Here is a 15,592-nt window from a genome sequence, read left to right as displayed (position 1 = left end):
ATCCAGCTAATATGTATACATCCCACATTTTCTCTGATGGGGAAAAATACATATTTGTACATTCTGGTGTTGAGTTGTCTTCTAAATAAAGATGTTTTTTTTTTCATTTACATTATCCAATTTTCTCTAACTTTTTGTCTATGTGTGCAAGCAGAGTGGGAAAAAATAGTTTCATGCAAGTGATATTTTTATCTAAAATTCCAAAGTGTATGAAATGTAGAAACTTTGACTGCAGTTGATATAGTGGAAGTAAGTTCAGGTTTCTGAGCTTCAGTTGGAATATTTTGTGTATATTGTAGCTGTTTAAATTAAACTAATATTACTAGTGCTGGAGGATCTTTGGTTACAAAAATTGAAGAGCCTAATAGTCATTTCTCAGCCATCAACTTTTTATTGGCTTTCAGATAATACTTAATACGTTTAACCATGGCTTGTTGAACAACATAAATGGCTAAATCATAATTGTCTAGGTTCGTTGAGTACGCTAAGCAAAAGCCAAGCAACTCATAAAGGATGATATGTGAATATAGTCCATTGATTTATTTAGGCTAACACACTGACTGTCTTTCCAAAATATTGGGGCGGGGGGCGGGGGAGTGTATTTCTTCCATCTGTTATTTACTCCAGGAGTTGTGTCAAGATTACCTTAGAATTAGTCAACATTCTTTGGGTAGAAAATTAATATTATTGGGAGAATCCCATTACAATTCTCCCAGTGAAAGGTAGATTACTGAGATGTTTCTTGGGGACCGTATCTTAAATAGCAGTTTGTCCCATTTAACAGCCTCTCTAGTGTTTCAAAGGGACATGGTGGCTCAGTGGCTAAGACGTTGAGCTTATCGATCAAAAGGTCGGCAGTTCAGCGGTTTGAATCCATAGTGCTGTACAACAGGGTGAGCTCCCGTTACTTGTTCCAGCTTCTGCCAACCTAGCAGTTTGAAAGTACGTTAAAAATGCAAGTAGAAAAATAGGGACCACCTTTGGTGGGAAGGTAACAACGTTCTGTGCACCTTTGGTGTTTAGTCATTCCGGCCACATGACCATGGAGACGTCTTCAGACAGAGCTGGCTCTTTGGCTTTGAAACAGAGATGAGCACCCTAGAGTCAGGAACAAGTAACACATATGTGCGAGGGGACCATCTAATAATAATAATAAACACATAACCCTTTTGCCCCAGACTTGACTTAACTTGACTTGTTCGTAAGGAGGACAACAAGACATAGATAGTGAACATTGCAGTAGTTCCTGGAGACAGGAGAATAGAAGAGAGAGAACTGAGGAAAAAAGAATCACAAAATACAAAGACCTGCAAATAGACACAGAATGACTGTGACAAAAAAATAAGCAATGATACTGCCAATAGTGATAATTGCCTTCGATACAATCCGAAAACATCTGGAGCACCACCTGAACACCATCAGCATAGACACAGTCATCATCAGTCAATTGCAAAATATAGTTTTATTTCGGACAGTTTGCATCCTGCCATGGTATTTTTAATACCATAAAAAACAACATCTGAGAACAACATCTGCCTATCACAGGTGGATAAAAATCCAGTCTAAAAATCTGACTGACTACAATTGTTTAACTCATTAATAAGTCACAAAATAGGGAAAAAAAGAAGGTTGCAGCTTTGTCTGGATCACATCTGACTCTCTCTACATCACCATGGAACAGCAACACCAACATAATGGAAGGTTTTCATGTACAATCTCTGTTTCAATGCTTCTTTTGCTCAAAATGTTATTTCTTTGGGTGCTACTTAGTTCAGAATGGATTCTCTTTTAGTCGGAACTTTACTGCATTCTTCCCTCACCAAATATTTTTTCTTTCCCAGTTAGAAAGACTTCTTTTGCAAGAACTGTAGTTGAAGAAAAACATTTACTAGCACAAGTCCTTCAGGAGTTATATGTTCCTTCTTTTTCATTTGCCCAACTTTCATTAGTTAAAATATGTCTCCCTTGTGAATCTTTTATGGCCACATTTCATTCTTCAGTAGACCTATCCAACATTTAGAAAGCCCTGAAAACTTGGGGTTTATAATGAAAATGCTGATAGCTGTCTGCTAAATGTACCTGTGTTTCCCAATGCTTCGATAACAGAGTTGCCTCGAAATGCTTTAGTTTTAATAAAAAATTGCCGCATTGTGACTTCACATCTATATACCAGGCTACATCGCTGATCTTGTTTGTGGGCTTTATTATAATAAGGAAAATGCCTGCTTTGCAGAATGGGAAAGCACATCCTTGTAGATAGGCTTCTTCATTAGTCAGAGTTCTGCAGCCCCCTTTTTACAGATTTCCCCACATCCTGTCAACATAATGGAAGGCTATTAAAGACAGATGTCAAAGTAGAACCAGCCATTGGTTTCCAATAAGAGCCTAATGCTAGAGAAGTAAAGGTATCTTTGAAGATGAGCTCAACTTCTAGTAAGCTCACAGAGACGTATAGATTTCTTGACATCTGTAATGGTATGTGGGAATGACCTTGGAGGCAGGAGGAAGAACAGTCAACAGTCAGATAAGAGACCATTGAACCTGCAGAAGGAATGGGAGCATGACAAACATCTCAGAAGGGACCTTTCCTAGTTTTTTGTGGAGGAGGGATGTACTTTCGTATTTGCAAGATTCTGCTAATGTAACCTTACATTCAAGTTTGGGGTAGAACTTCTGGGTGTGCTTCTTGACTGGACTATCTCACAAGGCCGATAGCAATTGTACAAGTTCATCTAGTGAACTGCCCTGGAATTTTTACTCTCTTCCCATCCTGGTACTAATCAGTCATGTGTCTGCTAACAGCTTGCCCCTATTATTGTTTTATTTTACCTGTTCCATTTGCAATCCATTTCAACATCCATTGGGTGTGAAGCTGCCACAGCATGTTACAAAACACTTCCCTCTATTGAATAGAATAGAATATCAGAGTTGGAAGGGACCTTGGAGGTCTTCTAATCCAACCCCCTGCTCAGACAGAAAACCCTACACCACTTCAGACAAATGGTTATCCAACATCTTCTTAAAAGCTTCCAGTGTTGGAGCATTCACAACCTCTGGAGGCAAGTTGTTTCACTGATTAGTTGTTCTAACTGTCAGGAAATTTCTCCTTAGTTCTAAATTGCTTCTCTCCTTGATTAGTTTCCACCCATTGCTTCTTGTTCTACCCTCAGGTGCTTTGGAGAATAGCTTGACTCCCTCTTCTTTGTGGCAGCCCCTGAGATATTGGAACACTGCTATCATGTCTTCCCTAGTCCTTCTTTTCATCAAACTAGACATACCCAGTTCCTGCAACCGTTCTTCATATGTTTTAGCCTCCAGTCCCCTAATCATCTTTGATGCACTCTGCACTCTTTCTAGACTCTCCACATCTTTTTTACATCTTGGCGACCAAAACTGGATGCAGTATTCCAAGTGTGGCCTTACCAAGGCATTATAAAGTTGTATTAACACTTCACGTGATCTTGATTCTATCCCTCTGTTTATGCAGCCTAGAACTGTTGGCTTTTTTTGAATTATATTCAAAAATATAATTTGAATTATTGAATTATATTGAATATTGATCTTTTTGTTTGATAGTTTTGCAGGAAACATGTTGCTGTTCTGTCTCCAGGAAATGTCTTAGCAATGCTTTCTGAAGAGTTGATGTATTTTGCTGAACCCAATTACAGAAACAGTCATAAAATCCTACAAACATAAGTATCGTATTAAATTGTAAGGAATGGGGATTGATATTCTAATAGATTATGTGGATGCAACCAATACACAACAACATCAAGCACAAATTCTTGGTTAAATTTATGAATATAGAGCTTGGTTGGATGATTTGTCTCAATTTCTCCAAGAAAATGTGAAATTCACTTGCAATTTCTCAAGGACAAGAATCTCTTTAGCAATTATAATAACACTGCTGCAGAAAAAGCCGATGGATTCAGTCCTATTGTCTCCTGATGTATTCTAAGACTAAATAGAAGTCTAGAAAGTCAGTGGGGCATCTGATTGCTGAACAGATAAAAAAAAAAGGCATCTACAGTCATTCTCAGGGCATCTTATAACTAAACATTTGCAAGATAATTGGATTACTTCCATTAATTCATCAGAATTTCTCTTCATCCCAAGAAAGCTATTTTGCTGTCATACAACTGAATGAGAACTGGTAGAAAAAAAACAAAACCCTGAACATTTCTCTGGCTGGTATAAAGAAAAACTTATTATTTAATGATTGGAAAGACCAGGTTCTCCTTTCACTGCACCAGTAGCCTAAAGGACTACCCAGGAGAAAACCCCACCCTCACTTTCATACTGATGGTATAATCTAGTCAGGTAATGAAATGTCTTAAAGCAAGCAACCAAGCTCAGAGAACCTCAGGAACCCCATTACGAAGAACAATGGTAAATTTCTACCTTATAAAACAATATAAATAGGAGAGATATTGTGCTACTCCCCTCTCCAATGTGACAATAACATTTTTAACCAGTTTCTTTAATCTGATTTGCTTATTTGCTTTAACCCTCTTGGCAATGTACTATAGTTAAAAACAAAAACAAGCATTTAAAATAAAGTAACCATGGAAAAACTAAAACACATAAAACTAAAAAGCATAAACATTAAATCAATCAGTCAAAGCCATGTCTCCTATAGTTTACCACTGAGTCTCCAGAATAATTCAATTTTCTAAAAGTTCCCCAAAGACCAAAAAACATAGGGGTGGGTGGGTGGGAGGGGCGCAGTATTTGTGTGCCACTTAAAAGCACTTTCTTTCAGTCTTAGAGTTGCCTACAGAAATATACTTTGTGGATTATTGAAGTGCATTAGAATAATTAGTGTAGTGGAATGGTAGGATTTTTTTTTTAATCACAGTAAGAGGCTGTGTTTTGATAGAAAGTAGTGTTTTTCTTTTTGGAACAAAAAATGGTAAATAAATTAAAGGGTTCCACTTTTTTATTTATTTTTTATTTTTATTTTTGTAGAAAACTTTTAAATGAGGTTTAAATGAACGCAGAAACATTTCTAAGATGGACAACTGATTTTGTTCGCCCTGTGTTGCATCGTTAAGTTACAATCTTCTTCTTGTTGTTCTTGTTCTTGTTCTTGTTCTTGTTCTTGTTCTTGTTCTTGTTCTTGTTCTTGTTCTTGTTCTTCTTGTTCTTGTTCTTCTTGTTCTTGTTCTTGTTCTTGTTGTTGTTGTTGTTGTTGTTCTTCTTCTTCTTCTTCTTCTTCTTCTTCTTCTTCTTCTTCTTCTTCTTCTTCTTCTTCTTCTTCTTCTTCTTCTTCTTCTTCTTCTTCTTCTTCTTCTTCTTCTTCTTCTTCTTCTTCTTCTTCTTCTTCTTCTTCTTCTTCCCCTACCATGTTTGAGTGTTTGTATGTTTCTGTGCATATGAAAACAGAGAATTTATGCTATTTCAAGGACACACAGTGGAGTGCCCTTGCTATTAATGACAGTAAACAAGAGAGGTGGATAAATATGCTTTTAGCGGATGAACAGCTTAAGATTAAAAAAAGGCAAATCTTTCAAAGTGGAATAGAAAACCATGGAGGAAGGGCAAAGCCAAAGCTATAATCATGTGGTATGTGATTAAAGCATAAATGGAATGCCTGTTCTTTTGTTTTTGTTTTTTGTTTTTTTTCATCTGGCACATTCTGTTCGGTTTCACAGGCTGCACTGCATTTTAGCCAGAAAGACTCGGTTGAAGTTTTTATTAACAGACTTAGCTTTTTCAAACCTGAACTGAGGGCAAATGCGTGTCTCATTGGTACAATTCTGTTGGCTCCTTGAATGGACCAGCCATCATCCACAGAGAGATTTGATCAGGTAGATATAAGCTTCTTGGTTCCATTCCCAACCTCTAGCTATCCAGCTGTGCATAACAGAAGAAGGTGGAATATAGTCCAGATTCCAAGGGAGGGAGGGAGGGAGGGAGGAGGGAGGGAGGGAGGGAAGGAAAGTAAGGAAGGAGGGAGGGATGGAGGGAGGGAGGGAGGGAAGGAAGGGAAGGAAGGAGGGTGGGAGGGAGGGAAGGAAGGAAGGAAGGAAGGGAAGGAAGGAAGGGAAGGAAGGAGGGAAGGAAGGAAGGAAGGAAGGAAGGAGGGAGGGAGAGAAGGAAGAAAGGAGGGAGGGAAGGAAGGAAGAAAGGAGGGAGGGAGGGAAGGAAGGAAGAAAGGGAGGGAAGGGAAAGGAAGGGAAGGGAAGGAAAGGAGGGAGGGAGGGAAGGAAGGAAGAAAGGAGGGAGGGAAGGAAGGAAGGAAGGGAAGGAAGGAAGGAGGGAAGGAAAAGGAAGGGAAGGGAAGGAAAGGAAAGGAGGGAAGGAGGGAAGGAAGGAAGGAAGGAAGGGAGAACATTCTGGAGGAGAAAAAGATAGTGAAGTTTGGTTAGTTTCAGTGGGAGGAAAGGAGTCAGAATAGCCCTTCCCTAAGAGTTCAGAGTATATCTATATTGGTGCAAATAGTTTACTTTAGTCTGGCAAGATTTCGCTCTATGGGTGTGGAACATTAAAGGAAACTGCTTAAAAGAACCTCTGCAAGTCTTTCTTGGTTTTTGGAGCCTGACATCAGCAGAACCCATAGGATTTCCAGGATCTTTGATTACTGCATGAAGAAGAATCTGTGTATACATTGCTTATAAAAGCTCTATGCAACACCCTAATGTGGATAATCTAATCCCTCTGGATTATAAAAAGTAATAGCAAACATATTAACATCTGTTCCTTTATAAATGTCCTCATCACCATCCTATCATCATCTAGAAATTGAGGGGCATTCTGCTTCTTCAGGCTATTTTCACACTAGTGACTTACAGTATTTTTTTATGGCATCATCTAACCATTGTTAAAATGATATAAGGCCTTTCCTCATTACCTTACACAATGATAGCTGGATGACTGCAGAATACATTATAGGTCACTAGTAAGAAAATTAGGCTCGGGTGTGCTAGGGTGACTGTAATTGAACTGCAACAGTTTGAAGGGCCACTAGAGGACGACAAATCATTAAAAAAGTTCTGAATTACTTTGCTTCCATCTAGTGGTCAACAGGATTTTGGCAGGCCAAATAAGGTAATTCTCTGCAAGTTTTCCACTGCAGAGGGTCGTTCTTCAACGTACGGAGTGTGTTGGAATGTGAATTGGAGGTGGGTCCCCAGAAGGCAGATGGTGCATTCCAGACGAGTAAGAGGCAACTCAGCTGAGATAACATCTGTGAGAGATAGGGTGACGACAGCACCTAATAATTCAAAGAATATATTGTCAATGGAAATAGAGTCTTCAAATCTGGCAAGATTTTGTCTGAAGGTGTGAAACAATTAGAACTCAGCGTGGAAAAAATACCACATATCATTCTTGGTTTGGGGCCTGACTTGGAAGGATAAAAAGGTAAAGGTTCCCGTCGCACATATGTGCTAGTTGTTCCTGACTCTAGGGGGCGGTGCTCATCTCTGTTTCAAAGCTGAAGAGCCAGCGCTGTCAGAAGTCATGTGGCCAGCGTGACTAAATGCCAAAGGTGCACGGAATGCTGTTACCTTCCCACCAAAGGTGGCTCCTATTTTTCTATTTGCATTTTTTATGTGCTTTCAAACTGCTAGGTTGGCAGAAGCTGGGACAAGTAACGGGAGCTCACCCCATTACGCGGCACTAAAGATTCGAACCACCGAACTGCTGACCTTTTGATCGACAAGCTCAGCATCTTAGCCACTGAGCCACCACATCCCTATAAGGATGATCACGTTTAAATAACAGTAGTTACTATGCTCTCTTCATTGTTCCTCAATGCATATTGGATGAAGAATGAAATACTTAGGTGAGACAAAAGTACCATATACTTTAGAAGAAAAACTTTCTCGAATATCCTCCAGCCGAATGAAAAAAAATACTATCCTAAAACTCAAGGAATACTGCGGCAGACTATGTGTTTGCCATAGTATATGATGTGAACCTAGCCATTGTGATTTATTGAACATGCTTTATTGATATAGTGTGCAAAAAGTATAGGTTCACATTATGTGTGAATTTAGATTTAGTATTGAATGCTTGGATGTTTAAACTATTATTTCAATTTATGCTCCTGAGTGTGGCTAATTAGTCATGAAATAAGCAGCAGAAATGCAACATTTATCATCATTTCATGCTGAGATACAATATGGTCTATCCGGTTCTGGCACTAAAAGTTGCTTGAATGCAGACATTATGTTATATCAATCAGGTTTACTGTGATGTGCAAAGCAAGACAACTGGGGTTTATAATAAACCAAGGTTAAGCAAATACTGTGCCAAATACTGTGACACTGAAATCTCTCACAGCAAACTGCATTCTGTCAGGGTATTGCAATTATACTGGGTATGATAATACTTGCTGGATCCTAATATTAATAGCCTTTAGGATATTAATGTCATTCAGCAAGATACTCACTTGCCCATTGGAATTACTAAAAGTTCAATAATAGTTGCCAACCCCCAAGTACATAGTCGTAAGTGATACATGAGAGTCAGGTGGATGTAGTGCAGTGGTGGATTTCAAATTTTTTTACTACCAGTTCTGTGGGTGTGGCTTGGTGGGCGTGGCATGGTTTGGTGGGTGTGGCTTGGTGGGCATGGCAGGGGAAGGATACTGTAAAATCTCCATTCCCACACCACTCCAGGGGAAGGTTACTGCAAAATCCCCATTTCCTCCCGATCAGCTGGGACTTGGGAGGCAGAGAATAGATGGGGGCGGGGCCAGTCAGAATTTTTACTACCAGTTCTCCGAACTACTCAAAATTTCCACTACCAGTTCTCCAGAACTGGTCAGAACCTGCTGAAACCCACCTCTGATGGAGTGGTTAAAGACCTCTTGCTAGAAACTGGAAAATTGTGAATTGTAGTTCCACTTTAGGCTTTTGTTTGATTATTTTGAGCCTGGTCATTGTTTTCTCAGTCCTAGAAATAAAATAGTCACAAACTACTTCTGAAAAAGATTGCCAAGAAAACTGCATGGATACTTTCAAGCCAGGAATCAAAGTTAACCTGACGACCTGAAATAATAATAAAAAGACACAAACTTTGAAATGAAGAACATCTTTATCTGTGCAACATGGCACCGTCTTCATCCCTAGTGATGCTGAGTGGCTTGCTGCTATTAATTATTACAGGATATGGTGAGCTGTGCAGTATTGGCCAGTATTACCTAGCAAATATAAAAGAGGAACCCATCGATGCCAAAGTTTGAAGGAAAGCAATTTGATTTCAGATTACGATGGCAGAAAATAAGATAGAGGCTAATTGATTGGCGATATTTTAGATCGAGGTGAGAACAATATTCAAATTCTAATTTTGAAAGTCATTCTGATTGCTTACATGGCAATTGATATGGAAGTCCAGTTAGGATGACATTTAAACCTCGATAAATCCTTTTAACCATTTGATGACCTAAGAGGAAAAAAACCCAAGGCAAAACTAAAATAGAAACCCACCCAATGTTTAAAGATCAGTTTAGGGGGCGGGGGGAAGGCATTTTTTCATATCCCAATATTTCACAAAGTGATTGCAAACGAACAGCGGTCCTGTACTGATAACCTTGAAAAACAGACAAGGCGCAGAATACTATAACCTACCCATTGTTCACCTTCCAGAAACCAATATGGCAATGCAAGGAATAGCAATTCGTATATCACCTTACAGCAGGTCTAACATTGTCCTCATTCTTATTCTACACAAAAGAGAAATAAGTTGCTAATGCCCCCATCACCCACCTTTTTCAACATGAGGGTTGTGATTAGACTTTTTTTTTTTTTTTTTTTTGAAGGGAGAGAAATCTGAGAAGCTGTGATGAGAAGTTGAGAAAAGGGTTCAACTGGAAAAGTCAGCAAAGGCATTTGAAATCCAATGAAAACCTTTTTGGTTGCTATGAAGCCATTCCTCTGTTGCATTTAATAAGGCCCCTGTGAGTTATGAAAAGTTCTGCAAGCACATCTGCACTTTTGGAAGATGACAATATTCCCAAGAACATTGACCAGACTATATAATGTGCTGGACTTTACGAAGATGTGATACATTCTAAAAAGCACATAAGGAGAAGACAAGTTGCAGAACCAGGACATTGAGAGGAGGGAGTAAAGACTGGTTTAAAGCTTTGACAACCTGTAAGGAGTTTCACTTGCTCTTCCTCCTGTAGTGAAATACTGAGATTAGGTCCGGTTGGCTCAGTAGTCAACAACTGTAAGATTATTTTTGGCTTCGAGTTCAAATCAGAGGTGGGTATTAAGCAGGTTCTGACCAGTTCTGGAGAACTGGTAGTGGAACTTTTGAGCAGTTTGGAGAACCGGTAGCAGAAATTTTGAGTAGTTTGGAGAACCGGTAGTAAAAATTATGACTGGCCCCGCCCCCATCTATTCTCTGCCTCCTGAGTCCCAGCTGATCGGGAGGAAATGGGGATTTTGTAATATCCTTCCCCTGGAGTGGGATGGGAATGGAGATTTTACAGTATCCTTCCCCTGCCACATCCACCAAGCCACGCCCACATAACCGGTAGTAAAAAAATTTGAATCCCACCACTGGTTCAAATGTACATGGTGGAACTGTGTGCCATCAGTCTATGTATGGCACCCTACTTCAAAGTTCTAAGTGAACTCTTCTCACAGTATTATTATCCAGATGTTGAAGCATAGCTGACAACTAGAGCCCTAGTTATCAGAGGGATCCTTAACAAACTGAAATTTCATCAAAGATGTCACATTATACAATGACAACTGGATGCAAGTTTTGTCCATGTATACTTGCATCCTGATGCGAATACCTAAGTCACATATTACATATCACAATACAATTTTTTTGTCATCCTAACTACTCCTGCAGATGCCTGATTCATGGGGCAAAAAGGACAATTATAGTTTTCATAATGGTATCTTTTTTTGATCCCCACTTTTATTAAGATACTTCCCACAAAAGGATGACAAAGTAAATAGAACATCAAATTTCAGATAAACAATGTTACATGACTTTCAGTGTATGCTTAAGCAAGCAAGCAAATCTTGGTTAATTAAAAAACCCCAAAAACGATTCCCGTAAACAAATCTTTAAGACTATGTCTTTGTACAGGACTCTGTTTCATGCAAGTCCTTGCTTCCTCTTCTCTTTCTCTTTAAATAAATAAATAAGGTGGCCATTCAGTCCTTTATAAATAAAATAGAGTAAAATAAAAATGCTACTCTACCATAAATTCAGACCGATATTATTTGTAGGCCTTGAATTCTTAACATTTATTAATAAATATTTTATGAGGCTCCACCACTGCTCCTCTTTAAATGTACAATAAACTGGAATAATAATTAATTTGTTGCATGCATAAAAGAAAGAAAGGGGGAAAAAAGGCTAATTCAAAAGACAGAGGATAGGCTGGGGATATTCAAATGCATCATGAAATATATATGTATGGAAAATCTTTGCGGAAGCAAAAAGTTTAGAGCAAACTTCAAATAACCTTCCCAAGATCAATAAGAAAAATGCACAGTCTTGGGCAATCATCTTACCCTTTCCATTTCCTGTAAGTAAAGATGCCCTTGAGACAAGCTAGGACAAACAGGCAGAAGACTAGCAGAGTGCATCCATGAACACCAACTAGAAATCAGAAGACATGATGAAAACTCCTTAATTGTAGAACACATGGACATAGCTCATCTGTCTGGAACCCGCACTGCATATCGGACATTGATACAATTGAGAGAGTCCAGAGATATTTCATGAGAAGAATCCTCCAATCCCCTCCTCGCAACAGAATCCCTTATGCCACCAGACTTGAAATTTTGGGCTTAGACAATTTAGAACTATGCCACCTTTGCTCTGACCTAAGCATAGTACACAAAATTATCTGCTACAACGTCCTTCCTGTCAATGACTACTTCAGCTTCAACTGCAATAATACACGAGCACTCAATAGATACAAACTCAAGGTAAATCAAGGAGCCCTGGTAGTGCAGCAGATTAAAGCACTGTTATTAACATCACCTGCCTGCAATTACTGCAAGTTCAAATCTCACCAAGCTCAAGGTTGACTCAGCCTTCCATCCTTTCTAAGGTAGGTAAAATGAGGACCCAGATTGTGGGGGCAATAAGCTGACTTTGTATAAATATACAAAAGTATGAAGGCTATTGCTTAACGCATTGTAAGCCGCCCTGAGTCTTCGGAGAAGGGCGGCATATAAATCAAATAAAAAAAAATCGTTCCAAACTCGATCACAGAAAATACGACTTCAGCAACAAAGTGGTCAATACCTGGAATGCACTACCTGACTCTGTGCTTTCATCCCCATACCCCCATAACTGTCTTAGACTGTCTACTGTTGACCTCACCCCATTCCTAAAAGGTCTGTAAAGGGGGTGTCCATAAATGCACCAACATGCCTACCGTCTCTGTCCTACTGTCCCTTTTTATTCATATCCATTTCATGTATTCATAATCATGTTTTTACTTTTATCTGTTATCTTATATATGCTTGACAAATAAATAAACCAATAAAAATATTTCACCATAGTTTCAACTGGGAAACTGTGAGCATCCTAAACCATGCCAAGCCCAATCATGCTTGTGAATTCCTGGAAGCTTGGCACGCAGACAAATCGGCCACCAACAGGCACATAGACATAAACAACATCTACATACCGCTCAAAAGAGACAATCATAAAGCTAAAAAGGAAACAAAAAACTTTCTTACCAGTAATCAATACCCAGAGATGCAGAGATTAACAGCAAGATTAACAGTAGGCCAACAATTAAGCAATAAACAATACACCAATCAAGGAACTACTAGCTGTCAACTGAGAAAAACAATCAAACAATAAACAACAGCCTAGTCAATAAACCACCAAGAACACTCCCACCAACCCTGAGAGGCCAAGCCATTTATATAAACAGAGAACAAATCCCCCTCCCTACTGGCACTGAGGATGTTACCTAGTTGGGTAATGAAACGTCTGCCAAAAAAACAAAGCTCAGAGAGCACTAAGGACCCCACAAGCTCAGCTTTTGGGGACCTCGTTCTCATGTCCATCTAGTCATCTTGGCAGCGGATTGCAAATGGTTTGCTGTTGCCGTCTTCTGGGAATTTTATCTCCTATCCTTCTTTCCTCTCCAGCTTAATATACAATTATTGGAGCGCCTGGTAACCTTTTGCCCAAGTGATAACCTGGGTGAACCCTGCTTAAGTTTCCATTAGGTCAGTCGAAATCAGCTAATGCTGCAGTCTGCCATGACAAGGGCCTCATGCATCTCTTTACAATCCAGGACACTTATTCTATTGTTGCTTTGATTTATTTCCCCCCCCCCCTTAAAAAGAGGTCTTCATTCCTGCTAGCTATAAAACACCCATTATTTGCACTAAATTAACTTATTCTCCCCTTGCAAAAAAAAAGAAAAAAGAAAAAAAAAGGTAAAAGTAACTGAGGAAAAAGTGTGACTGATGAACATGATAATTACCTTCTTCCTGAGTATTTCTGCTTCAGTCTTTGAGGTAACGAAGCAAATCCTGGCAGTTCATTAAATAGTAGGGAGGGATAGGCTGCAATTCATTGTCTTGAATACAGATTAGAAAACTGAGACAAATCCTAAATGAGGAATTAAGAGAAAAATGAGTGGAGTGCTTGAAGACAACATATTAGGAAAATAATATTTTAAGAGGCCAAGGTACAGTACTCTTGAATGCAGATTCGCACAGGTGTCCTTATTCTTTATTATTTCTCCATACTCGAGGGAAACAAATCTTCATGACTCCCAAATTCCATAAATCCTACAACGGGTTTTAGCAGATTTAAAAGAAATCTACGGTCTAGAAAGCCATGGGAAATTGATCTTGATTGCCTCAAACCACTAATGCAAAAGTATCAAGGGTGAAGGGATAATGCTCCAATTTTTAAAGTGCCAGTGTGAAGACCGAGATACATATTAAACAGAGAGAAATGAAATGTCTTGTTAGTTTGATACAAGGGAACACTAGTGTAGAGGCTACTGTAAGGACCTGCCCCAGCTACTCCCTCAGGAAAGCAAGACTCTTGACTCCATTGAGTTGAATCAAAAGAACTTTTCCTAAGAGATTATGGTTGCAGTAAAGTCAGGCGAAATCTGAAAAATCCCACACAAAGGACAAAGCTATTCTTTCATCCCAAAACCCAACCTCCCCTGACCAGTCCTCTGGCAACCAATATGATGCCGCAAGGTTGTTTTGAGAACTCTGAGGTGCTAGGCAGATAACAGTTCATTCTCAGGGCATGATGGCCTTGAGGGAGTCTGCTCCATTTCCAAAGACAATCCCCCTCCCTCAGTGATGGGATTCAAATTTTTTTACTACTGGTTCTGTGGGTGTGGCTTGTTGGGCGTGCTTGTTGGGCATGGCAGGGGAAGGATACTGTAAAATCTCCATTCCCTCCCCACTCCAGGGGAAGGTTACTGCAAAATCTCCATTTCCTCCCGATCAGCTGAAACTTGGGAGGCAGAGAATAGATGGGGGCAGAGCCAGTCAGAATTTTTACTACCGGTTCTCTGAACTATTCAAAATTTCCACTACCGGTTCTCCAGAACTGGTCAGAACCTGCTGGAACCCACCTCTGCCCTCCCTAATTCCCAAGCAGTTACAGCAAAAGCAAAAGCATGCAAAGAATGCCAGCATGCTGTTCTCCCTTCCCTTCCAACAGCAGGACATGATGTGGACCTGACATGTACATTGAGTAATATCAAATTCATCAGGCAGATCAATTTCATCACAGCGTAATGTAGGACATTAAATTCTGAAAATGTTGCCAAAGCTTCACCATTCACCACCTTGGTGCTTGTTTGTAACTTGCTTTCTGAGTAGGAATGGCTTATTTTAAGCTAGTAGAAGTAGCTGCTGGATTTACAAGACACCAGTATAGTGTTGACTTTTGCTTCCATTTCTAACTGTTGTACCACCAGTTTTAATGTGGTGGTACTTAGGGCAATGATCCTTCAACCCAATGCAAGCCAATCTTTGAAAGGTTATTGTTAAAGTACCAGTTCTGTCTCAGAAAGAAAGAAAGAAAGAAAGAAAGAAAGAAAGAAAGAAAGAAAGAAAGAAAGAAAGAGAGAGAGAGAGAGAGAGAGAGAGAGAGAGAGAGAGAGAGAGAGAGAGAAAGAAAGAAAAAGAAAGAAAGAAAGAAAGAAAGAAAGAAAGAAAGAAAGAAAGAAAGAAAGAAAGAAAGAAAGAACGAACAACCCTGTTGAGTATAGTTTAGAGGACTGAGGTGCTACCATACTGAAAGTTAAAGCAAGCTGCATACACGTAACACTTGTGCAACAGGTTGGAAACTAAAAGCTAAATTTTGGAAATTTCCTTAATATAGCCCTTAGGAAAAAAGGACTGGGGAGAGGGGGAAGGGAAATCATATAAATTTCATACTTTCCTTCAGACAGTATGGTTATGCAATTTCATCTGTCCAACATCTAGTGTCAAAATAATTTGTTTGGAATTGGGTACCTACATTCTATCCCAGTTGTCTTCAGCAGTTAATAAACAGAAACAATTTCAGAAGGTGGCCCTGAGGTGAGATAATTAGCCTTGAACTAAAACATAAACTGGTTCATCCAATAAAATGCAGTGAGTTTATATGCAGGGTGAAAAGT

This window comes from Pantherophis guttatus, chromosome 11 (assembly GCF_059756535.1).
Source record: "Pantherophis guttatus breed Tessera chromosome 11, ASM5975653v1, whole genome shotgun sequence".
In the NCBI taxonomy this organism is placed as follows: Eukaryota; Metazoa; Chordata; class Lepidosauria; order Squamata; family Colubridae; genus Pantherophis; species Pantherophis guttatus.
Note: the sequence above shows the minus strand (reverse complement) of the source record.